General features: G+C 38.6%; 1 protein-coding gene and 1 pseudogene across 1 annotated transcript in view; one reads left to right on the top strand and one right to left on the bottom strand.

Moving 5' to 3' along the window:
• PRKACB (protein kinase, cAMP-dependent, catalytic, beta) overlaps positions 1 to 27,851 on the top strand; it is a 159,822-nt gene that overhangs the window by 37,922 nt on the left and 94,049 nt on the right. The gene's annotated exons all lie outside the window — the stretch shown is intronic.
• On the bottom strand, positions 13,087 to 18,755 carry LOC102823994 (annotated as a pseudogene).

The following is a 27,851-nucleotide window of genomic DNA, read 5'->3' as shown; positions in this document are numbered from 1 at the left end:
TCAAAGAAACATGTGCATGTAACTTCGTTGTTACATTAAGGGCTATGACAAAAGTACTGTAACTTTATCATGCACTTAGGTGGTGGTGGTGGTGGTGTGCCGTGGAGTCAGCTCCAACTTTTGTGGTCGGTGTGAACCACAAGATCAGGTCTGAATTCAAACTCACCAGGTGCTCCTCGGATACCCTCTACAGGCTCACTGTGAGTTGGAACCAACTTGACTGTACTTAAAATCAATAATAATAGACTGAAAATGTTCAAATAGAAACTCTCTGTTTCTGGTACAAGATTTTGAAAGAGCTGTTTCTATAAGAAGGAAAGAGTAAGGGAAATCTCATTTGTTTATTAGTTTGCTTTCCTTTGGTCTTACCTTAAGGTAAAGCTTAGTCCTGCGTCTACATGCTAGTCATGGCAACAGTGACTCCAGGAGAGAATGGAGATGACAGATAAAAGTCTGTCTGTAAATTAGAAGACCAGTAAAAGCTTTCTAATCTGAACATCAGCAAAACAAGTTTATAAAAAGGAACATAGCCTAGAGCACATCTAGGACAATGTCAGCAGGTATAATATGCAGATCATTGAAATTCCAGGAGAGGTAAGGTATGATGCAGAAACACATTTTTGGAATAAGAGACTCAAATTTGGCAAAACACATAAATTTAGAGATTCAAGTAGTTTAGTGAACCTCAAGAAAATCGCATTCAAATACATCATAAAGTACTGAAAACAATACAGAATTCATCACTAGCAGCCCTGCTTTAAAAGAAATGCTAAAGAAAGTTACCTAAACATAAAATAAATATTACCATAGGGAAATTAGGAACTTCATGAAGGCAAGAAGAATAGAAATAGAAACTATCTAGGTAAATATAATAGAGTTGGTTTTTTTCCCCCTTCTTCGTCTTGTTAATTGACATCAAGTTAACCTCCAACTCATGGTGACTCCCATGCATGCACAATAAGACAAAATACTGCCCAGTCTCTCACTGTCCCCTAGGATATGGATTGGACCATTGTGATATATAGAGTTTTTACTAGCTGATTTTCAAAAGTAGATTGCCTAGTCTTTCATTTCATTTTTACTAATCTGGAAACTCTACTGAAACCTATTCAGCAGCATGGCAACATGCAAGCCTCCACTGGCAAACAGGTGGTGGCTGTACATAAGGTTTATTGACCGAGAATCGAACCTGGGTTTCTTGTATGGGAGGTGAGAATTCTACCAGTGAACCACCATGTTCTCCTCTTAGATTCATTAAAATATGTTTGTTAGTTGAAAGCACAGATACCATTTTCTAGTCTGGATTTCAGTGTATGTTGATGTATAAACATGATAACTGCAACATAATGGGGAGGCACTGGGAGGGAACTGTATGCTTTTAAGGTTTATAAATTTCAGTTGGAAGTGGAAAATTTTTATGACTGAAAAGTGAAGAATACACACACACACACACACACACAACCAACTATTCAAATATGCAGATAAGTAATCCAGAAGAAGTCAGGAAATGAGAAATGGAATGATGAAGAACAGAGAGGAGAGAAAGTTTCAGCCTTGACATATAAAGATCTTGGAAGTCATCACTCCTGTTTTCACTATCATCCAAATGCTGAGAAAACTGAAATTCAACAATTTTTCTTGGCTTCATCAGAGAACTGAGACTGTAAGGCAAACCAGTGCCCTGAAATCCAAGGAGATAGGTAAATCCATAGTCACAGTAGAGATTGGAAAGGAAGAAGGAAACTCGCCATTTGCTCCACAGGAGAAATGTAAGTTTTCTGTACCTGTAAAGATTTGCAGCCTCAGAAATTCTATTTAGGGTCACTACAAGTCAGAATTGACTCGATGTCAGTGGGTTTGATTTTGGTTTTATAGTGTATACATGACATTATACATTTGCTAAACCCATAGTACTGAACAGCAAGAGTGAATCCTGATAGAAACTCTCAACTTTAGTTAGTAATGTATCATTACAGTTCATGCTTGCTGAAAGTGAAGAGGACTTGAAACATTTACTTATGAAGGTCAAGAGCACAGCCTTCGATATGGATTACATCTCATTGTCAAGAAAACAAAAATCTTCACCACTGGACCAATAAACAATGTTCTTATCAATGGAGAAAAGATTGAAGTTGTCAAGGACTTCATTCTTCTTGGATCAACTATCAACACTTGTGGAAGCAGCAGTCAAGAGATCAGACGACATATTGCATTGGGCAAATCTGCTGCACAGGAACTTTTTAAAGTATTGAAGAGCAGAGATATCAGCTTGAGGACTAAGGTGCGCCTGACCCAGGCCATGGTGTTTTCAATAGCCTCATATGGATGCAAAAGCTGGACAGTGAATAAGGAAGATCGTAGAAGAATTGATGCCTTTGAGTTGTGGTGTTGGAGGAGAATACTGAAAGTGCCATGGACTGCCAAAAGAACCAATAGACCTGTTTTGGAAGAAGTGCAGCCAGTGTGCTTTTTGGAGGCCAGGATGGCTAAGCTTTGTCTCTCATACTTTGGACATATTGTCTGGAGGGAACAGTTGCTGGAGAAGGATGTCATGCTGGGTAAGGTGGAGGGTCAGAGAAAAAGAGGAAGACCCCTAACGAGATGGATTGGCCAGGTGGCATCATTGATGGACTCAAGTGTGACAGCGGTAGTGAGGTTGGCCCAGGATCAGACATTGTTTCGTTCTGCTGTGCATGGGGTCGCTATGAGTTGGTTCCAACTTGATGGCACCTGACAACAACAACAGTTCATTAATGATAACACATGTAAGATGTTAGTAACAGTAGAAACTGTGTGTAGGGGGAAGAAGGGAGTATATAGGAATTGTGTATTTTCTGGGAAATGTTTCTGTAAACCTAAAATGGCTCTAAAACAAAGTACATTAATAATTTAAAGATTTGTCAGATTCACCTAAATCACTGTTCAAGGAAATGTGTAAAATTGAATTCATATCTAAGAAAAGTCTTAATATAATGATCTAATCTCTGACATTATGAAATTAGAAAAGGAGCAGAATAAACCCAAAGAGATCAGAAGGAAGCAAATAAAAAATAAGGAATGTGTCAAATTGAAAATAGAAAAATCAATGATAAGAAAAGCTGGTTCTTTCAGTACATCAATAAAACAGCTAATGCTCTATCTAGACAAGGCCAGAAAATAGAGAAAACAAATTACCAATATTAAGAGTGAAGGGGGGCAGAGGGATAACATTACAGATTCCAGAAACATTGAAAGGCCAATAAGGTGATATTAGTAACAACTCTACTCACATAAATGTGACAATTTAGTTGAAATGGAGCATTTCTTTAGAGGCTCAAACTAGCAATATTCATTCAAAAGGAAACAGATTAACTGGGACTAGTACTGAAGAAATTGAATTAGTAATTTATAACCTCAAAAAAGAAAGGTAGTGACCCAAATAGTATTGGCAAAATCTATTGAACATTTAAGGAGGAAATAATAGTAATTGTCTGCAGTCTCTTCCAGGAAACCAGGGCTTAGAACTGGTTCATTCCAGCAGGGGTTCTACCCTTTGCTGAGAATTTGCATTTCATCCCAAGTATACTAAATCAGAATCTAAATTTGTACAAGTTTCCCAGGTGTATGTAATCAATATGGTGCTACTAGTTATTGCATTGGACTGCAAAGTCGGTTTGAACTGCAAGGTCAGCAGTTCAAGCTCACCAGCTACTCCTTGGAAATCCTATTCAGGATCACTATGAATTGAAAGCAACTCAGTGGCACTTAAAAATAACAACAACAGAGATCTTGTTAAAATATAGGTTCTAATTAGGTATGTTGTTGGTATGTGCCATTGAGTCAGTACTGACTTATAGTGACCCTGTGCACAGCAGAACAAAACACTGCCCAGTACTGGGCTAACCTCACAGTTGTTGCCACACTTGAGCCCATTGATGCTGCCACTTTGCCAATCCATCTCTCTGGGGGTCTTCTTGTTTTTCTTGGACCCTCCACCTTACCAGACATGATATCCGTCTCCGGTGACTGGTCCCTCCTAACATTATGTCTGAAGTATGAGAGACGAAGTTTAGCCATCTTAACCTCTAAGGAGCACTCTGGCTGCACTTCTTCAAACACAGATCTGTTGGTTCTTTTGGCAGCCCACGGCACTTTCAATATTCTTCTCCAACGGCATAACTCAAATGCGTGAATTCTTGATGATTTTCCTTACTCGCTGTCCAACTTTTGCTAGCATATGAGGTTACTGAAAATACCATGGCTTGGGTCAGGTATACCTTAGTCCTCAAGCTGACTGACATTTTAAAAAGGTCTTGTGCAGCAGATTTGCCTAATGCAATACGTTGTTGGATTTTTTGGCTGCTGCTTCCCTGAGTGTTGATGGTTGATCCAAGAAAAATGAAGTCTTTGGCAACTTCAATCTGATTCAGTCTATTCCAGTGGCAATACAAACTCTTAGCAGATGTTCAAACTGGAATGAGCCAGAAATAGAAGATAGAATACTTATGAGGTAAACTTTTTAACCTGATATAAAATCCTGCAAAGATAATACATGCAGAGGAAACTGAAAACAATATCTGTCATGAACACAGATGCAGAAGTCTTCAATAAAATGATAGCAAATCAAATCAAGCAAAAAAGGAATAGGCATCCAGACAAAGTGGTTTATCCTAGGAAATCACGTTCAGTGAAGATGGCAGTTAACATTTAAAAAAATAATAATATAATTTTCAAATTTAATCCACCACTGCATAACTAAAGAGGAAAACAGGAATCCCTTGGAAGCACAAATGGGTAAGAGCTAGACTGCTTGCCAAAAGGTTGGGGGTTTAAACCCATCCCCCAGGCCTGGCGATCAGCTTTTAAAAACCCTGTAGAGCAGTTCTGGGAGACCTTGTGTGTGGTGCTATGCGTTAATGTGCTGGACTGCAAAATTAGTTTGAACGACAAGTTTGGCAGTTCAAGCTCACCAGCTTCTCCTTGGAACCCAAATACAGGGTCACTGTTGGTTAAGTGCCATTGGAACCAACTCAGTGGCACTTAACAACAACAGCAGTTCTACTCTGTAAGCAATGGGTCACCATGCATTGGAATCAGCTTTACAGCAAATAACAACAAAGATGAAAACCCACATAATTGTATCAAAAGATGCTAAAAATATTAAATGAAATTCAACATCACTTCAAGGTAGAAACTCTGAACAAACTAGCATTAAAGAGAAACTGCGTTATCTCAATAAGGAACATTTACACAAAATGTAAGCAGCAGTCAAGATATCAAACGACATATTGCATTAGGCAAATGTGCTGCACAAGACCTTTTTAAAGTGTTGAAGAGCAAAGATGTCAGCTTGAAGACTAAGGTGCACCTGACCCAAGCCATGGTATTTTCAATAACATCATATGCATGCGAAAGCTGGAGAGTGAATAAGGAAGACGGTAGAAGAATTGATGCATTTGAGTTATGGTATTGGAGGAAGACTATTGAAAGTGACATGGGCTGCCAAAAGAACCAACAGATAGATGTGTGTTGGAAGAAGTGCAGCCAGAGTGCTCCTCGGAGGTAAGGATGGCCAAACTTTGTCTCTCATACTTTGGACATATTGTCAGGAGGGACCAGTTGCTGGAGAAGGATATCATGTTTGGTAAGGTAGAGGGTCAGAGAAAAAGAGGAAGACCCCCAATGAGATGGATTGGTCAAGTAGCAGCATCGATGGCAACAATAGTGAGGTTGGTCCAGGACTGGGCAGTATTTTTGTTCTGCTGTGCATAAGGTCGCCATGAGTTGGTACTTTGGAACAGCCAGCCCTTCCTCTTCTCTCTCTCATCTCGAGGTCAACAGGTGTCAATGGAACATAGATAGACTTAGCGCATGTCTTCATTGCTGCATTTCCTCCACTTCCACTCACAAGTAGAACAAAGTGGTCAACAGCAAGCATACAAGACTACTCATGCATTCCCTTTTAAGTTTCAGTCTTAGAAAGGGGTTCAAGGCAAACACCTTGCGTGATATTCTAACAACTAAGCAGTCTTTTTTTTTTTTTCCTGCTGGCCTTCCTTTCAGAGTGTATCTACTGTTCTTCTAGCCATTCTGGGTTGGTTGCATATCTTTTTAAGTGGGAATTCCTATATCTGAAGGTTCTGGGTGGGACTCAGGATTCCACCTAAGGTTCCATACTCCACAAAGGCTTAACAAGAAGTCTATTTACCTGGGCAAGTTCTCATTCCTCTTTTAGCTAATCCAATCAAATTAATAGGCTGAAGATGGGCTTACAAGCTTTTGTAATCACCAGAGTTCTGGTGTGGCGCTGTGGGTTAATGCGCCAGACTGCAAGGCCGTTTGAACTGCAAGGTCAGTGGTTCAAGCTCACCAGCTGTTCCTTGGAAACCCTATACAGGGTCACTGTGGGTTGGAACTGACTCAACAGCACTTCACAACAACAACAACAATTTCCAAAACTCCTTTCTAACATACTTAAATGTGTAGTTTATAATAAAAGACAGTGGCAACCAATATCCACAAGATAGTTAAGGACCTTAACATTATATCCCCTCCTTTACTCACTCAGACTGTATCTCGATCCCTGTATCACAGATCACTGTTGTTCCAAGGTTACATGTTGTTCAGTGCCATTGAGTCAGTTCCAACCCATAGTGACCCTGTATAGGGTTTCTGAGGAGCAGCTGGTTAGCTTGAACCACCAACCTTGCTGTTCAAACCAACATTGCAGCCCAGCACATTAACCCACAGCACCACACCAGGACTCCAAGGTTAACATATACACCACTATTTACCTCTATCCCATTTAGCCCATGCATACCCCCTAACTCTTGCCTTATCTTCATTGTTCATCTACCACCCTTCTTGTGTTTTGACTTCCCTGTCACTGGAACTGTCATGTGTCTACTCCCTATCTTGCAAATTACTCTCCCCACTTCCCTCCCACCCCTGGTAAGCATTAAAGAAATTTTCTTTTAGTATGGAAATTTTTTTCTTAAGCTTTTATAATAATAGTCTCATGCAATATTTGCCCTTTTGTGATTGCCTAATGTCACTCAGCATAATGTCCTCCAGGTTCATCCATTTTATAAGGTTTTACAGCTTCATTGATATTCTTCAGGTTTTCATAGTATTCCTTGTGTGTCTGTTCCAAAGTTTGTTTATGCATTCTTCCATTGATGGGCACTTAGGCTGCCTCTGTCTTTCTGCTTTTGTGAAAAGTGCTTCGATGAGATGAACATTGATGTGCGTATTCTGGCACATATTTCTTGTGGATATATACCGAGTAGAGGAATTTCTGTATCATAGAGGTGTTTCTATTTCCAATAATCTGAGGAAGTGCCATACCATTTGCCAGAGTGGTTGAACCATTTTACAGCCCCACCAGCAATGTAGGAGGGTCCCAGTGTCTCCACACCCTCATCAGAATTTGTTGTTTTCTGTTTTTCAGAACTTTGCAATTACTGCTGGGGTGAGGTGATTTCATTGTTGTTTTGATTTGCATCTCTCTAATGGCTACTGACAGCAAAGTCATTTGAACTGCAAGGTCAGTGATTCAAGCTCACCAGCTGCTCCTTGGAAACCCTATTGCTGTTGTTGTTGTTAAATACCGTGGAGTCAGTTCCCACTCATAGTGAGTCCAAACTCACAGGGTTTCCAAGGCTGTAAATCTTTACGGGAGCGAAAGCCTCCTGTTTCTCTGGCAAAATGGCTGGTAGTTTTGAACTGCCGACCTTGAGGTTAGCAACCCAATTAGTAACCACTACACTACCAGAGCTCCTTTGGAAACCCTATACAGGGTCGCTATAGGTCAGAATCGACTCTATGGCACTTAACAACAACAACAATGGATACTGGTCATGAACATTTCTTCATTTGGTTATTGGCTGCCTGAACGTCTTCCTTGGTGAAATGTCTGTTCATGTTGTGTGCCCATTTAAAAAAAAAAAAAATTTTTTTTTTTTTTTGTCTTTTCCTTGTAGAGGTGTTACAGTTTCATATACATTTTAGAGATTAGTCTTTTGTCTGATATGTCGTCGCAAAACTTTTTGTCCCAGGCTGTGGGCTCCCTTTTTACTCTTTTGGTGAAATCTTTTGATGTACTTTAGTCTTTCAATTTTAGTACATCCCCAGTCATCTATTTTGTATATTTTTTGCAATGTTTGATAGTCTATGTATGCCATGTATTAGAGCCCCTATGTTTGTCCCTTTTTTTCATTGATGATCTTTTATAATTCTGGGGTGTATATTGAGGTCTTTAGTCCATGTTGGTTTTATATAGTGTGAGCAGTGGGTCTTGTTTCATTCTTTTGCAAATCAGTTTTCAGTTTTGCCAGCACCATTTGTTGAAGTGACTGTCTCTATTAATGTATTTTGGCTCTTTTTCAAAGATCAGTTGACTGTCTATGGATGGATTTACTTCTGGGTTTGTCCTTTGATTTCTTGATTGCTGTTTCCATGAGCATTGATTGTAGATCCAAGAAAAATGAATTCTTAAAACCTTCAGTCTTTTGTTCATTTATCATGATGCTTTTCATCCAGCTTGAGAATTTCTGATTTCTTTACACTAAGGTATTATTTATACCTTCTTTTATCCTCTTTAGTAAGTACTTCAAGTCCTCTCCACTTTCAGCAAGCCAGGTTGTATCATCTGAATATCACAGGTTGTTAATGAGCCTTCCTCCAATCCTGATGCCATGTTTTTCTTCATATAGTTCAACTATTTCAATTAGTTGCTCACTATACAGATTGAATAAGTATGGTAAAAAGATAACAAGCCTGACACACATCCTTCTTGATTTCAAACAAAATATACAGCATTACCTTGTTCTGTTTGAATGACTACCTCTTTCTTGGTCTATGTACAGGTTCCTCGTGAGCATAATTACGTGTTCTGGAATTTCCTTTCTTCACAGTGTTTTCCAGAGATTGTTTATGATCCACACAGTCTAATGCTTTTGTATAGTCAATAAAACACAGACATCTTTCTAGTATTCTTTCTTTTCAGCCAAAGTTCCTCTGGTTTCAGCAGTGATACTCCTTCTTCCCTCCCATGTCCTCTTCTGAATCCTGCCTGAATTTCTCATAGCACCTTGTCCATTTACTGCTTCAACCAATTTGAATTATCTTCAACCAAAAATTAATTGTTAATAATGTTTGATAATTTTCCTATTCTGTATGTCACCTTTCTTGGAATGGACACTAATAATGATCTCTTCCCATTGGTTGACCAGGTAGCTGTCAACCCAATTTCTTGGTTTGGCTTATTGAGTGCTTACTGTATTGCATCAATTTGCAGAAATGTTTCAATTTCTGGAGCCTTGTTTTTCGCCAGTACATTAAGTGCAGCATAGACTTTTTCCTTCAGTAGTTCGAAATGGTTGAACTTTGACCAGTTCTTTTTGGTATAGTGACTCTGTGTTATTTCCATCTTGTTTTGATGTTTTCTCCATTGTCCAGTATTTTTACTATAATGTTATTAAGTACCATGGAGTCAGTGCTGATTCATAGCTACTCTATGCACAACAGAACAAAACACTGCCTGGTCCGGGGTCAACATAACAATCACTGCTACACTTGAGCCCATTGATGCTGCCACTGTGCCATTCCATCTCATTGGGGGTCTTCCTCTTTTTCTCCAATCATCCCCTTTACCAAACAAGATATCCTTCCCCAATGACTGGTTCTTCCTAACAATATGACTGCTTCCTCCTGACAATATGTGTGAAGTATGAGAAACAAAGTCTCACCATCTCTCTTTACATCCATTTTTATCTTTTTTCCTCCTGTCTTTATAATGATCTTTTACTTTCTCCATGTATGGTGTTCTTGACGTCATTCCACAGTTCTGGTCTTTGGTCACTAGTATTCAATACATCAAAAAATTTTTTGAGATGGTCTCTAGATTTAGATGGGCATACAAACGTTGGGCACATGGTAGCTTTGTATGATAATCACTGGATTGCAAGATCTGTGGTTCAAGCCCACCAGCCATTCCATAGAAGAGAAGTGAGGTTTTCTGCTCCTGCAAAAATTTATAATCTCAGAAACCATATATAGGGTCAGTGTGAATAAGAAGCAACTTGATGGCACTTAACAGCGACCCTGTATAGGATTTCCAGTGAGCAGCCGGTGGATTTGGACCATTGACCTTGAGGTTAGTAGTCCAGTGTGTATCCTACAATGCCACACCAGGACTCCACTATGTAATTAATGTTAAAAAACTGACTGCTTTGTTTCTAAGATTTGGAATGAGACAAGGATGTCCACTCATTACTCTTGTTCAACACTATACTAGAAGTTCTAGTCAATGTAATACAGAAAGAAAACTAAATACAGACATTCAAATAAGAAAGGAGGAAATAGAACTTTTATCTGTATTCTGTTGTCATGACTGCTTATACAGAATATACCTTCCCTAAAGAAAAATAATCCCCTAGTACTAATAAGTGTGTTTAGCAAGTCTTCAGAATGCAAGTCCAACACATAGTTAATCAGTTCCATTTCTTTTTTCTTATAAAAGCTTTTATTGTGATAGTCTCCATCAGTTTTTGTTGTTGTTGTTGTTGTTACAAAGGAAGTTACTTTATTATAATTTGATACAATGTTTAGAATGGAATCATTCATTCATTGTTTACAATTCCAACCAATTTCATTTTTCCTATAACTGATGTCAAGAGATCCTATCAAAGTTTCCAACAGTAAAACTCACATCTCAGAGTTGTATGGAAGAAAATACAAATAATTGGGTCAAAGACTTTGATTTACATGTTTACTACATAATTCATTATGCACATTAAGATAACAGTATTTTCTTAAAGGTCAAGCCAGTTACAAATCAATTCATACTACCATTTTAAGATTTAAATAAATTGCCAGGCACAGAATTAAACCAGGCATCATAAACCCTTTGTGGTTCCATGTCAAGTCACACATATCTTTTAAGTCTTTTAGCTTCAGTTATCTCATCTATAACAGGTAGGAATTAACCTTGAGACAATTATTTGGGTATCTGCTTTGGAAAGTACTATTCAAATAAGGTTATTCATGATAAACAGGGTTTTCTAACTGCCATGGTACTTCCTAAGTAAAGTGCTCTGAACAGCTTGAAGGAATAAACTGCGTTGTTATTTAAATGTTGTTGTTGTTAAGTGCATTCGAGTTGGTTCCGACCCATAGCGACCCTGTACAGGGTTTCCGAGGCTGTAAATCTTTTTGGGATCAGAAAGCCTCATCTTTCTCCCACGGAGCAGCTGGTAGTTTCGAACTGCTGACCTTGCGGTTCGCAGCCCAATTTGTAAATAGCAAGAGTTTATTTTCTACTAGACTCATAGTTTTCATGTGATTTCTCTTAGTCATGAACACATGTGAATCTTCTAAAGGACTTAAAAGACCCAGGAAAAAAATAAGGGGTGTCATCCTTATTTATATATATGGAATAGTACTGTAAAATAGCTATTACCAGGCCATTAGAGACAGATTTAAATAATTAAATTCTTCTAACAATCCTATGAGGTAGCTACCATTATCTCTCTCATCTTACCAATGGGGATATTGAGGCAGGAAAATGTTACTTGACTTGCCAAAGGTTTTACAACTACTGGTAGTGCTAATATTTGAACCTACTTCATCTGGCTCCAGAGACTGTGCTACCTATTCCCTTAACCACTATGCAATGCTTCTTGTTGGTGTGATTTCAATAATTACTACTACTGCAACAAATGCGATTATTTCTTCCACAGGACACGGGAATCTACCAAAGAAACAACCAGCTTTCACTTATGTCATTTAAAAATTTTTATATTATAAAGTATAATATACATTCTACTAGTCTACTTTTTATAATGAACTATCTATTTAGTCTTAGTATGGTACTTTTCCATGATGCAAGGAAACGTTAAAAAATTCTTCTGTAATGAACCCCAGAAAAAGATTCATGTATGCAACTTAGAATACAATTGTATGAAGTTTATAGACCACTGACGCCCATGCATGAAACCTCCAAGGAGCACACAGGCCAAATGTTAAAAGGCAAACAAACCCTCTCCCTAAAATATTAATTTGACTTTTACAATTTTAACTTAAAAATTCAATCTGTCCCCTCTTTTTCCTTAAATTTTCACTATTTATCTCTGATACTTTTTTTTGGTGTGTGTGTGTGTGTGTGTGTTTGTTTGTTTACTTGAATACCCACAAACAAGAATGGCAGAAAGCTGAGAGAGGTGCTTCTAGTAATTAAATGGGTTGCAACTTAAAAGCATCATAAACACATACATGTATTTTACTCTACATAAATGTAATAAGTGTGGAACTTTTATTCCTATGAAAGATTCACATCGGCTTTTTGAGTGCAGTTTTCACTGAATCTATATGACAGAACTAAGTTACATATAGCTTTAGCAGCATAACTAAATAAAATAAAGCATTCATATACTCATATTTACTAAACTGTAAATGGAAAACCAAAGAGACTAAGACTAAAAGATAGGTCTAAAATACTTATAGTAATAATTCCAAAAAAGACTTAGTAAATTTCACTACCTAAAATTTATTATATTTTTTATAAAATATGTGTAACACCAGCCTACTTTTAAATCCACTAATTTATGAAACCACTCTTGTAAAATACACACTGGAATTGAAACAATTTAAAGAAATGTAATGGCTATCTAAAAGAAAGATGTTTTCATTGTTTATTCCTCATACTTTTGAGTCTGCACACATGAAAAAAAAATAAATTAAACGTCCCCAAATATTTATATTTTTATATTTAGCAGCTTTTTAAAAAGCACTTTTCCCTGACTGGTATGGTCTTTATAAATGATTTTCCTTAAAATTTCAAATTAAAAAAAAAGGTACTAAGATGCTGCTGCTGTTACCTTTAACAGCACTTTTACATACAACAATTTGAGTCGGAATACAAGCAACTTCTCTTGCAGTCACAGGCCTGCTCTTAGGAAAAGGTGCACCCTGAGTTTTACTGGAAAATCCCAATACATTTACTACAGTAGGCTTACAGCAATGTTAAAAAGACCAGTGTGAATGGCAAACACAAATCACATCCTTATAAATTAGCTGGAATTCTTAATCATGAAGTAGGTATAGTCGTTAGGGCTTTGCTCTCTGGAAGAATACTTTTAAATAATTTTTAAAACTTCAGCATCAGTCAGAGATGGAGGCAGAGATGATACCGTGGAGAGATGGAGCATCTGGGGACTTTAGACCCAGAGAGGGGGAGGGGCTATGTGTAGACAACTAGGAGACAGGCTTGTAGGATATACCCTTTGGTTGTTTGATAATGCATGGAGGGATTTTAACCATGGTAGTGAAACGATATACGATAGGATAAATGTAAAACTAATGTTCTTCCATGTAAACTATCACATAATTCACAATAAAATGTTTAAAAAACCAAAGAAACTTCAGCATCAGGCTGCTGAAGTGCTTGACAAAATTCCTGAGTTATTTCTGGTCCTACCTGCAAGGAGGGCAGATATTCTTGTTCGAGATGAATTGTTTTCACTGTCACTGCACACTCAGATAAATCCAATACTGTCTGTGCATCTGCCAAATCAAAGGTTTGCTTTAAAGGTGCCAGGAAACATTCTGGGACAATGTGTTTATAAACAAAGTCGGAAAATCCCACTGGTCCATCTTTACCTCCCCAGAGTTCTACCAACTTTGAGAGGATGATAGATAGAACATGTTTTCTGTGCAATTGGATCTGGATATCCAACTGCTCTTTGAATAACAGTAATCAACACACGTTCTACATTCTCTGCACCTTGATTTGCTATGACTTCATTCATTCTACTACCCGTGACTGTTTGCAGAAAAGCAAAGTAACTCCTGCTCAATATTTGCTCCTCTAACGCAGCAGACTGGTCATTTTCCTCTGTTGGTTGGAGCAACACTTCACAAACTGCATGAAGCAGAGGCATGAACATCTGTTGTAAAAACGGGAATATCTGTATCTTAAATTTAGCTGTAATCTGATTGATCAGAGGAATGAACTCTTGGAGGTCTTTTGCTTCACAATCTTTGAGCATGTGTTTGGAGGCAGATGGGATCAATGGAAGAACTTCCTTCTCAAGGCTAATTATCATGCGATGAAGCAAAGCGCAAACGCTATTTCTGAGAATATCCTTTTGTAAGGGACAATTGAGGGCTGGCAAGAATGTCTGTAAACAGTCCAGATAAACTTGGGAACAGCCCTTTGTTTCACAGTCTGCTTGTTGCTGAAAGCTTTGCTGGTTCGACTGGCAAATCCAACCGCATGGTTAAGACAATCTGCTAGAGATGCCTGCCTTTCTTCGTCTTGCGCCAGCATCAATTTTTCTAACACAATTTTAAGCTTCTCCATTAGTGGAGTAAACAGTTCCTCATTAATACTTGCTTTCTGTCCGCTGTTAATAATCAGCACTCTAGCTGTCTCATAACTAGCTGATCATCACTGCTCAACAAGGATTGGTAACCATTCTCAGGTGGAGAAAGCTCTAATAAGTCTTGTATTCTATTAAGAATATCTTCAATGAAAGGATTCATTTGTTTATTGAGAGATTTGACAAATCTAGAAAACAGGTAAGCAGTTCTGCGTACTTTTTTGCATTAGAATGTCGTAGATCCTGTGGTCTAAGAAAGCCATTAGTACACATGGAATGTGCTGAGCTTCAACTGTGAAAAACTTCATATCTAACAACAGTTTTGAAGAACTCTGATGCATTGTTAATTACTGGAGATTGGAATTCAAAAGTTTGAAACAAATAGGAAATTATGGCCTCAGTGATAGAAATAATGCTGGAGAGTGCATGATAGAATTTTGCACAACTAACGACTTATTCACTGGCAAATACCTTTTTCAAAAGCATACACAGCAACTATACATGTGGAGCTTGCCAGATGAAATATGTTGTTGTTGTATATACAGGAATCAAATTGACTACATCTGTGGAAAGATGGTATTCTGAGAAGCTCAATATCATTAACTAAAACAAGGTCTGTGGAATAGACCATCAGTTACCCATAAGCAAGTTGCAAACAGAGTGTGGAGGACAGAATATCAGCTCCTCTGACTTCACAAGGCTGGGACGAGGAGAGAATCACCATTAACATCAGCCCAACGCCAGTTCCAATGAGATGAGGTCAAACACACCTTCACTCTCCAATCTTTTCTGCCAATTCTCAAATCAGCCATCCCTCCCACAGCACACTCTACTCAGCTGGGTTAGATAATGCATTGCAGTGGTCACATAGAACTCAGACACCGTACTTAGAGTTAGGGGGTTTATTAGGGAAGTTAACAAGGTACAACTGAGGATTTGAAATGCTCAGGGCATAGTCTTTTCAATTAAGTTAGTCTCTATCTGGCCGACTGAATGGAAAAGATCCATATTTGTGCCCATTCCAAAGAGAGGTGACCCAATGGAATGCAGAAATCATCGGACAATCTCTGATATCCCATGTGAGTAAAGTTTTACTAAAGGTAATACAGAAACGGCTGCAAACATACATTGACAGAGAACTTCCAGAGCTTCAAGCTGGATTCAGAAGAGGCCGTGGAATGAGGAATATCATTGCTGATGTCGGATGGCTCTTGGCTGAAAGCAGTGAATGTCAGAAAGATGTTTACCTGTGCTTTATTGACTACGCAAAGGCTTTCAATTGTGTGGATCATGACAAACTATGGGCAGCATTGCGAAGTATGAGTATTCCGGAACACTTAATTGTGCTCATGAAGAATCTGTACCTGGACCAAAAGGCAGTTATTTGAACAGAACATGGGAACACTAAATAGTTTAAAATTAAGAAAGGTGTTCGACATGGTGGTATTCTTTCACCATACTTATTCAACCTGTATGCTGAGCAGATAATCCGAGAAGTTGGTTTATATGAAGAAAAACGTGGCATCAGGATTGGAGAAAGACTCATTAACAACCTGCGATATGCAGATGATACAACCTTGCTTGCTGAAAGTGAAGAGGACTTAAAATATTTACTGATGAAGATCAAAGAGCACAGCCTTCGGTATGGATTGCATCTCAATGTCAGGAAAACAAAAATCCTCACCACTGGACCAATAAACAACATTCTTATCAATGGAGAAAAGATTGAAGTTGTCAAGGACTTCATTCTTCTTGGATCATCAACTATCAACACTCATGGAAGCAGCAGTCAAGAAATCAGAGGAGCTCTGGTAGCGTAGTGGTTACGAATCGGGCTGCGAACCTTAAGGTCAGCGGTTCGAAACTACCAGCTGCACCGCGGGAGAAAGATGAGGCTTTCTACTCCCGTAAAGATTTATACTCTCGGAAACCCTATACAGGGTCGCTATGGGTCGGAACCGACTCGATGGCACATAACAACAACAACAACAACATTGCATTAGGCAAATCTGCGGCACAAGACCTTTTTAAAGTGTTGATTACAAGGATGTCAGCCTGAGGACTAAGGCACACCTGACCTAAGTCATGATAGTTTCAATAACCTCATATGCATGCAAAAGCTGGACAGTGAATAAGGAAGACCGTAGAAGAATTGATGCCTTTGAATTGTGGCATTGGAGTAGAATATTGAAAGTGCCATGGGCTGCCAAAAGAACCAACAGATCTGTGTTGGAAGAAGTGCAGCCAGAGTGCTCCTTGGAGGGCAGGATGGCCAGGCTTCATCTCTGGTACTTCCAACATGTTATCAGGAGGGACCAGTCACTGGAGAAGGATATCATGTTTGGTAAGATGGAGAGTCTGAGAAAAAGAGGGACACCCCCAACGAGATGGATTGGCCAAGTGGCAGCATTGATGGACTCAAGCGTGGCAACGGTAGTGAGGTTTGCCCAGTATCAGACAGTGTTTCGTTTTGCTGTGCATAAGGTCCCTATGAGTTGGTACCGACTCAGTGGCAGCACCTAACAACAACAACTTCTCAGCCATGCCCAAAGGCAGGCCTCTCTAGTCCTTGTTTTTGCCACAAGTACTTTGGCCTCTGCCCTGCTCAATCAGTGTTAACAAAACTCTTTTAGTGCTGCTGATAAATTCCCAAAGTACCCTCCACTCTTCTACATTCCTCAGCCTGAAGGCTTTCAACTGTAGCTCTGTGAGTCAGCAAACCTCTCTCTCAAGTAATATGCCTGGAAGCATCCCACTCCACAAGTGAGTTTCCTGCCTGAAGGCACTCAGCTTTACTTGCTTGGTGGGCTTAGAAACCTATTACTCTGTTTTAGGCTCTGGCTCTTGGTTCTGCTTTTCCTCCCCTGTGTCTGCTCTTCCACTTCTCTAGTGCCATAGCTCTATTTCCTAGGTTAAGGAGGTTCAATATACAGGGACATCTGATTCCAAAGGATAAAGTCCTCTCCTGGTACTTCTTGTTTTTCAAAGCTTTTATTGTGTATTGAGTGAGTGAAGGCTTACAGGGTAGATCACCAGTTTTACATCCAGCAATGATTGCAATCTCCTGTATTGCACCCTTACTGGCTCTTCTTGATAGTAAGATAATGACTAACTTTATGCATGTTAGAGTTCCAAGGTTTTACAATTACTATTAACTCAGTTAACAGCTAATCAAAACTAAATAATTTTGTCCTATTAGCCATCTTCTAAGGTGCTCTGGTAGTGTAGTGATTATGAGTCGGGCTGCTAACCTCAGGGTCAGCAGTTTGAAACTATGAACTGTTCAACGTGAGAAAGATAAGGCTCTTTGTTCCCATAAAGATTTACAGCCTCAGAGACCCCATACAGGGTTGCTATGAGTCGGAACTGATTCCACAGCATACTACCACCATCAGCATCTTTTACCTCCTCTTACCCAGACTCATCAGGAAAATTTTTGGTGAGAGTTACAGGGGTACTATGGGTACAAGAGCCTAATGAAGTAACGTTACTGCACTGCAGGCCACCGTGGCTCTTCTAGCCATTCACCCTTATATACTTGAAGGATTAACTTTCCCCATTCCAGGTTATGAAATTGAAAGCATATCCATGAAATCTTTTAAACCAGCCTCTTCATGCCTTTATCTCCTCCCATTTTAAATATCCAGTTTCTGAATTACCCACCCCTGAGTCTTGGTGTGATGCTGTTGCTTAAGTGCTGGGAGATTAACCACAAGGTTAGTGGTTCAAAGCTACCAACTACTCTGTGGAAGCTCTGTACAGGGTTACTATGAATCTGAACTGATTGGATGGCACTGAATGACAACAACAACAGTCATAACTATTGGGCTGCTAATTGCTAGATCTGCTGTTCAAACCCACTGGCAGTTTCAACGGGAGAACAATGAGGCTTTTTGTACCCATAAAGATTTACATGCTTAGAAACCATATACAGGATCTCTATGAGTCAGAAAAAATAGAGGCAGTGGATATCAAGAGGCAAGCATGTTCCTTGATGTGGAAATATTTTTTTCTGGTTGGAATGTTGAACTTCACCATTCATAAGCAAAAACCATCAAATTGTAGGATATACGTGAGCTCTCAGTGTCAAACATATTTCTCTTTATTTGATTTGATTCTGTCTGGTCAATTCAGCACTAGCCATCCAAGCAAAGTCAAAAACTGCAAGCTTTGGAGTCCAAACACACCTCCCTGCACACCAGACCAGCTGACCACTTCTCTCTCTCTCTCAGCCCTAACCCTCATGGACTAGATCGGGGTCCCAAGGTTCAGGAATCCACCCAACTCCGTACACTTCAGACCAGCCATCCCTTCCTCTGCTCTCGCATTTCTAGTTTCTGTGAACAGGTCAGTGGGAGCCAATGGAACACTTCCAAACTCAATCAGTCTCTTCATTGCTGCTCCTCCCCCACTTACAGTCATCAAATGGACCCAGCTGATCACTACAAAATTAGCATATCAGGCTGCCTATTTGCTGGCTCACTTTTAATTTTCAGTCTTCAAATGAGATTGTCTCTGGTGAGTACTGACTTTTCCTGACTCAATGCATCCAATTCAATTTTGAATTGCTCAAAATTCAAAATGCCAAATAGTCTCTCCCGACCCCTTGTCTTTCTTTTAAATGTAAATATTCAGTTTTCTTAGTAGTTCTGGGCTAGTCTGAATGTATTTCAAAATTCACATTTCCCAACTCTGAAGATTTCCAGTGAGACTCAAGTTTTCTCCCTGAGGCCTCAACTCTCAAGCTGTTGGCTGAAAATAAACATCTGTTCTTCCCAGGCAATTCCTAATTCCCCTTTTTGCAAATCTGATCAAGTATAGACTGAATTCAGATTTATAAGCTCTCTGTAATCAAGACACATCTCTGTAATCCTTTCCATCACACATAAGCCTTGGGCCTCTGACTGGCAGGTGGATTAAGTAAGCCCTGGCACCTATCACTCATCTTGCTTTAACCAGTCTGGTTTCTGCCCTGGATGACTCCAATAGCGGCTTTTCTCCCCTCAGTTACAGTATAACATTTCTTATATTCCTTTCATTAATTACAGTTAACAACCACCAAAGTTACTTTCTAAGAATACAAAGTTTTACTTCCCATATTCCTTTATTCTTTCTCTTACAAAATCCCATTCTTCCATGAGTCTGGAGTCATTGCAAGAAATCCCATTTCAGATGTCAGCTGTAAAAACAAAACAAAAATGGCACAGAGATAGTCTCTGACCTCCAATTATTTCATGTGGGGGAAGGAGAAACCTACTTCACATCATCCTGAGGGCAATTCCTGTGAGATGTGAGACTGAGTTCAGACATGCCTTTACCTTCCAGCCTTCTCTACCAATTCCTACATCAGCCATCCCTCTCACAACATTCTCCGCACATATCCTCCATCTAGGTCTGTACACTTCTAATGGTACCATTGAGTTGGTTCCAACTCATAGCAACCCTACACAGTAGAACAATATGCTTCATGTGCTAGCCTCATAATCTTTGTTAAGCCTGAGTCCATTGCTGCTGCCATCTCATTGGATTTTTTTGTGTTTCTTGCTGACCCTCCATTTTACCTAGAATCATATCCTTCTCCAGGGACTGGTTGCTCCTGATAATATGTCTGAAGTATGAGAGACAAAATTTTGCCATCCTGGCTTCTGAGGAATATTCTGACTGTACTTCTTCCAACACAGATTTGTTTATGCTTCTGGCAGTTCATGGTACTTTTAATTTTCCTCCAACACCATAACTCATATGCATCAATTCTACTATGGTCTTTGTCATTTGCTGTCCAACTTTCACATACATATGAAGCTACTGAAAATATCATGGCTTGTCAGGCACACTTTAGTCCTCAAAGTTGACGTCTTTGTTCTTCAGCACTTTAAAAAGGGCTTGTGCAGCATACCTGTCTAATGCAATATATTATTTGATTTCTTAACTGCTGTTTCCATGAATGTTGATAGTGGAGACAAACAAAATGAAGTCTTTTGAAAATTTCAATCTTGTGTCCATTTATCATGATGTTACTTATTGGTCCAGTGGTGAGGATTTTTATTTTCTTTACATTGAGGTGCAACCCATACTTTCATCTTTGTCAATAATTATTTTAAATCCTTTTTGATTTTTATCAAGCAAGGTTGTGTCATCTGCATATCACAGGTTATGAGTGAGTTTTCCTCTAATCCTGATGTTATATTGTTATATTGTTACCCAAGATTTTCCCCAGTTTGTAGATTGTCTTTTGTTAAAGGCTTTTGATGAACATAAATATTTAACTTATATACGTTCCCATTTGTCTGTTCTGTTTTCTGCTGATCATGCATTCATTGTGTTTGATAAACTATCACTGAAAAAGTTAGATCCATATCAAGATCTTTACAGTTTTAGATTTAGATCCTTGATCCATTTTGAACTAGTTTTTGTATAGGATGTGAGGTATGCATTTTACATCATTTTTCTGTATATGGAAATCTAAGTTTTCCAATACTATTTGTTAAAGAGATTGTTCCTTGTCTGGTGAAAAGAGATAGGGATAAGATTCTTATGATTCAATAGTGAGTAGTTGTTATCATGACTAATTGCAACTGTCACAATTGTAAAAGTAGAAGTTTTGTAACAAAAATGGGAGAGTAGTTAATCTTACAGTCCAGAAACAGAGGACCCTAGGACCATCAAGGGAGAAGAGCACAAGCAGAATGTCAGACCTTATCCAGAGAAGCAGCAACACCAGAGATAAGAGGCTGAGATGGGAACATGGAGCAAGTGAGTGCTGAGGACTCTAGATTCATGGGAAGAGAGAGACTAAGAGCTGGTGGCCAAGAGACAGACTTGCAGAATGTGCCCTTTGGTGGTGTAAATTATCATATATGCCTGAGTGTTTAAAAAAAAAAAAAAAGAGCTAAAGTGAATAGAGAAAAATACTGTTAACTGACAGTATATGGAGGGGATTATAATCATTGTGAAGGAGTTCTGGTAGCGTAGTGGTTACGAATCGGGCTGTGAACCCCACAAGGTCAGCAGTTCGAAACTACCAGGTACTCTGCGGGAGAAAGATGAGGCTCGGAAACCCTGTTCAGGGTCACTGTGGGTCGGAACCGACTCGATGGCACTAAACAACAACAACGTAATCATTGTAATGAAACAAAGTATATGATTTCTTGAATATAAAACTGATGATCTGCCCACTAAACTTTCACTCAAACCACAATAAAAACCTTAGGGAAAAAAAAAAAAAAAAGATTGTTCCTTCTCTATTTAATAGATTTGGCTTCTTTGTTAAAATCAACTGACCATAGCTAGTGAACTTGAATTGCCAACCTTGTCATTCAAACTGACTTTTCAGTCCCGCGCATGATCTCACAGCACCATCTTAGGGACCATCTAAGTCAGACATCTCCCTGAATAATGAAACTGCCTCCCCAGAAGCTGCAAATGTCATCCTCAAATATCAGTTTGAACATCTCAGCAGTTGTCAGGGCTGAATGATAGGTGTGATGCATATGGGTCCCAAACACAACTGATGCACTAAGCCTGAAGCCTGCCCCATGAGTTTTCCTTGGGTCTTTTAAATTAAATTGGAGAATCAAAGCATGATTTGTCACTATGGAAAGTTCAATAAACCTCATTTGGATATAAAAGCTACCAGATAGAAAGACAGTGAAGAGTAAAATAAGTGCATTAATAGTCAACAGAATTTAAAACTTAGATCCTGAAAGGAAGGAGAAGAGCAAAGGGAGAAAGAGGGAAATAAAAAGGTTTACAGTTATTTATATAACAGTTTGTTGTTGTTACATGTCCTGGAGTTGGTTCTGACTCACATCAACCTGTGTAGCATTTCCAAGGAGCAACCAGTGGGCTTGAATGCTTACCTTGTGGTTAGCTATCCTGTGCTTATCCTACAGCAAAACACTACCAGTTGAGTATTAGTGTATTTAAATACAATGGCCCCTGGTTGTAAAAAAAAAAAAACTGACCATAAATTTTTAGGTTTTCCATTTAATTCCAACTGTCTTTGTGTTTATCATTAAGCAGTACCAGATGTTTAGATTATGATAATGTTTTGAAGTTGAGCTATCTGAATGAAAATGTTTTCATAGCATAGTGTTAGACCCAGGACGATATATTCAAAGACTGATCTTCCCTTACACCTCCCCCTACTATCACTTTGACTTTACCACCCTTGTTTAATAAATACTACAATTGTAAGAAATTTACTGCTTGTGGTATGATCAATGTTATGCAATAGAAGGAGTACTAGTATAGAAGTATAGAAAGCCTGGTGGCTTGGGACAAGTCACTTACTGCCTGTTTTCTCATCCTAAAATAAGGATCATACCTATCCTCATTTCATTTCTAAGAATCTGATGAGCCTTTGTTTTGTTCTAAGGTGTGTTTGGCAAAATGTAAGGGATTGTTACATTATTTATTTAAGGTCTATTAATAGATTTTGGAATCCTGGTGTGGCACTGTAGGATAAGCACTCTCTACTGCATGGTAAGTTTGAAGTACAAAATCAGCAGTTCAAACTCACCAGCTGCTCTTCGGAAATCCTATACAGGGACAGTATGTTTCGGAACCGACTCGACGGCACTTAACAATAGATATTGAATCATGGTGTGGTACTGTCTGATAAGCACTAGAATGCGAAGCTGACGGTTTGAATTTACCGTATGCTCTGTGGGAGAAAGATGAGACTTTCTGCCCCCCCACAAAGATTTATGGACTTGGAAACTCTGTACACCGTCACTATGAGTTGGAACTGACCTAATGGCACTAAACAGCAACAAAGTTAATATATTATGCTGTTACAACAAACTTTGGGTGCATAGCTAGTCATATTTTAATACAAATTCAAGTTCTAAAAATATCATCAGAAAGACTAGCAAGAAATATACTTAAGATTTATTTGACTTTTAAAGGGATTCATAGGTTTAATTAAAACTGTAATTGTGTCTTTCTAGCAGTAGATGCCAGTAGAGTTCTTTTTTTATTTTTTAATATTATTCAGTCTGCCTAAGGATTTCCACAGCAACAGCTTTCTTGTCACATTACCATATATAGAAACATTGTTTTGAGCATGAAGTATGCTACATTTGTAACATATAGAAATATTTATTAAAAAACAATGTGCAGATTTTAGATATAGTTTAAAAATACTCATCTGATAAAGCTTTTTGCTGTTAAATTCAATAATCTTACTACTAGTTGTTGTTGTTAAGTGCTATCAAGTCGGTTCTGACTCAGTGAACCTCTGTAGGGTTTCTAAGAAGCAACAGGTTTAACTGTTGACCTTGTGGTTCACAGTCCAGTGCCAAATTTACAGAACCTGGAATTTCTTTTACTTCAAGCAACTCTGACTATGTTGTTGTTAGGTGCCATCGAGTTGGTACCGACTCATAGTGACCCTATGTACAACAGAATGAAACACTATCCGGTCCTGGGCCAACCTCACCATTGTTGCATGCTTGAGCCCATTGATGTTGCCACTTTGCCAATCCATCTCACTGGGGGTCTTCCTCTTTTTCTCTGACCCTCTACCTTACCAAATATGATATCCTTTTCAGCAGCTGGTCCCTCCTGACAATATGTCTGAAGTATGAGAGATGAAGTTTGGCCATCCTGGCCTCCAAGGAGCACTCTGGCTGCACTGCTTCCAACACAGATCTATTGGCTCTATGGGCAGCCCATGGCACTTTCTATATTCTCCTTTAACACCATAAGTCAAATGCATCAATTCTTCTGTGGTCTTTCTAATTCACTGTCCAGCTTTCACAAGCATATGAGGTTATTGAAAATACCGTGTCTTGGGTAAGGTGCACTTTAGTCCTCAAGCTGATATCTTTGCTCTTCAACACTTTAAAAAGGTCTTGTGCAGCATATTTGCCTAATGCAGTATGTTGTTTGATTTCTTGACTGCTGCTTGCATGAGTGTTGAAAGTTGATCCAAGAAGAGTGAAGGAAGAACACGCTCAGCATTTCTCAAACTGGGGGAACTGAAGAATAAATTCAAGCCTTAACTTTCGTATTGAAGGATTCTCTGGGCAATTTATTGAATTATGCAGAAAGCATCAAAAGAAGATGGAAGGAATACACAGAGTCACTGTACCAAAAGAAAATGGTTGATGATCAGCTGTTTCAAGAGGGGGCATATGATCAAGAGCCAATGATACTTACTGAAGGAAGAAGTTCAAGGTGCATTAAGGGAATTAGCAAAGAACAAGGCTCTAGGAATTAATGAAATACAAATTGAAATCTTTCAAGAAAGTGAGGCGGCACTGGAAGCACTCACTCATCTATGCCAAGAAATTTGGAAGACAGCTATCTTGCCGACTGCTTGGAAGAGATCCGTATTTGTGCCCATTTCAAAGAGAGGTGACCCAATGGAATGTGGAAATCATTGAACAATATCTTTGATATCCCATGCTAAAGGTAATATAGAAACGGCTGCAAGCATACATTGACAGAGAACTTCCAGAGGTTCAAGCTGGATTCAGAAGAGGCCGTGGAATGAGGAATATCATTGCTGATGTCCGATGGCTCTTGGCTGAAAGCAGCGAATATCAGAAAGATGTTTACCTGTGCTTTATCGACTATGCAAAGGCTTTCAGTTGTGTGGATCATGACAAACTATAGGCAGCATTGCGAAGTATGAGTATTCCAGAACACTTAATTGTGCTCATGAGGACTCTGTACCTGGATCAAGAAGAAGTTGTTCGAACAGATGTAGGAACACTGAATGGTTTAAAATTAAGAAAGGAGTGCGACAGGGTTATATTCTTTCACCATACTTATTCAACCTGAAAGGAGCTCTCATAGCGTAGTGATTACAAACCGGGCTGCAAACCGCAAGGTCAGCAGTTCGAAATTACCAGCTGTTCCGCGGGAGAAAGATGAGGCTTTCTGCTCCTGTAAAGATTTACAGCCTCGGAAACCCTGTTCAGGGTCGCTATGAGTCAGAACCGACTCCACGGCACATAACAACAACAACAACAACATTCAACCTGTATACCAAGCAAATAATCCGAGAAGCTGGATTATATGCAGAAAAACTTGACATCAGGATTGGAGGAAGACTCATTAACAACCTGCGATATGCAGATGTTACAACCTTGCTTGGTGAAAGTGAAAAGAACTTAAAATATTTACTGATGAAAACCAAAGAGCACAGCCTTGGGTATGGATTACATCTCAATGTAAAGAAAACAAAAATCCTCGCTACTGGACCAATAAACAACATTCTGATCAATGGAGAAAAGACTGAAGTTGTCAATGACTTCATTCTTCTTGGGTCAACTCTGAATATAAGTCTAGTTAAATATTTTGTGTTAAAAAAGAGTAGGATGAGGTTGAAATATTAGCATTATGTTGTGCATTTGGCAAAGGAATAACATAAACATAATATTTTGAAGATATCAATATGGCAAAGGGATAAATGACTATACAGGGTGGCTGTAAATTAAGATATTATTTTAGAAATCTTTGCACTAATATAAATGAAAATGGAACTAAAAATGAATAAAAATTAGTAACTAACTGAACATAGAGTAAAAGGGAGAAGTTCAATGATATTCTATTGCTGTAGCTTCTGTATATGAGGAGTTTAGTTTTTGCTGGATTACTTGCCAATATGTATGAGCCTACAATTAATAAAATAAAAGCATTTTTCAGATGCTTGATTACTTAGACCATTTTTTAAGTTGTTAAAAATGAACTTACACTTTTTCATCCATTATGAAGTTCTTTGAATCCCTAAATACATTATGTAGTGCAGTGGCACCATACAATAAGCACTGAACTGTGAACCACAACATTCATGTTTCAAGCCTACCAGCCACTTTGTTGGAGAAGGATGAAGCTTTCTGCTTCTGGGAAGATTTAAAGCCTCGGAAACTCTATATGAGTCGTTATGTGTTGGAACTGACTGGATGGCATTTAACAACAGCAGATACATTACTGAGTTAATTAATGCATGCTTTGCATTTATGAATTCATGTAACTTGAAATTTAGGAAGACAATACATTCATCAATAGCACATTTTGGCATAAATGATAAGATCTGTAGAAACAGAGAAGAGAGCAATAGCTTAGTGGGTTAAGAGTTGGGCTGCTAACTGCAAAGTAGCAATTTGAATATACCACTCCTCTTTGGGAAAAAGATGAGGGTTTCAAGTCTCCTAAAGATTTACAGCTGTGGAAACACTACACAGTGTTGCTGTGAGTTGCACAACCACCACCACCACCACCAGTAAGTATGTGGAGGACTTCATGGAAGAGTTAACATTTGTGGTGAACTTTGATGGTGAATAGAATTTTCCCCAGGAGAACAAGTCAAAGAAATGCAGAAATTTTATCTATTTCTGCCCATACAGAGTCAATCTGAGCTCTGTAAATGTTTATGAAAATTTGCAGACACATATTCAGTGTCTGCTTTGTGTCAGACACTGTCAGACATGAATAAGCAAAGTATATATACTCTATGTCATGGTGTGGCGCTATAGGATAAGCACTGGATTGCTAACTGCAAGGTCTGTGTTTCAAACCCACTAGTCATTCCTGGGAAACCCTCTACAGGGTAGGGTAGCTGTGAGTCAGAACTGAGTTGATGGCACTTAATGTTAACACATATACATACATATACTAATTATACCGATAACTATAAATCCAAGCAATTTAGTCTTATATTGTTGTCTTTTTAAAAATTGATACTAATTTTATTACTAAAAAAAAAAAAAAAAAGTTGACACAATGAGCTGTTGCTTAGCAAATTCACTAGTGATGGTTTCTTGTGTGTGTGTGTTTGGGGTGGGGGGTGTTGTTAAGTGCTATTGAGTTGCTTCCGACTCATAGCGACCATGTATAGGGTTTCTGAAGAGTGGCTGGTTGTTTGAACTGCCGACCTTGTGGTTCAAAAGCCAGTGCTGATCCTGCAAAGCCAGGGAAATTGTTTTTCCTATTCATTTTTGTCATTATTGTTCTTATTTATTGTATTTCTCAAGTTGTTGCAGGAAATCTGCTTGTGATTTTTCTGATACACTTTTTAGATTTAAAAAAAAAAATGTAGTCCTTACGTAGAACTTTCAAATATAAAAGCACATAAATTTCCCATCCTTTTATTTGTTTCTCAAATATGACAAGTGTGACAATTTCCGTTTATTTTTTTAGAAATGGACAATGGCAAATTTACTATTAATTGTTGTTGTTGTTAAGTGCTGTCGAATCGGTTCCGACCCATAGCGACCCTGTACAGGGTTTCCGAGGGTGTAAATCTTTACGGGAGTTAGAAAGCCTCATCTTTCTCCTGCGGAGCGGCTGGTAGTTTCGAACCACTGACCTTAAGGTTCGCAGCCCGATTCGTAACCACTACGCTACCAGAGCTCCTCAATTTACTATTAATCGAAGGAGATTTTTCTAAGTGAAACTAATTCAAAGATCAGATAAACAGTAATATTCAATAATAAAATTTTTAAATAAAGAAGTTTCAATCAACTCTAAGGAATTGTT

This window comes from Chrysochloris asiatica, unplaced genomic scaffold, assembly GCF_000296735.1.
Source record: "Chrysochloris asiatica unplaced genomic scaffold, ChrAsi1.0 scaffold00002, whole genome shotgun sequence".
NCBI lineage: Eukaryota > Metazoa > Chordata > Mammalia > Afrosoricida > Chrysochloridae > Chrysochloris > Chrysochloris asiatica.
Note: the sequence above shows the minus strand (reverse complement) of the source record. Positions and strands in the feature narration are given on the sequence as shown.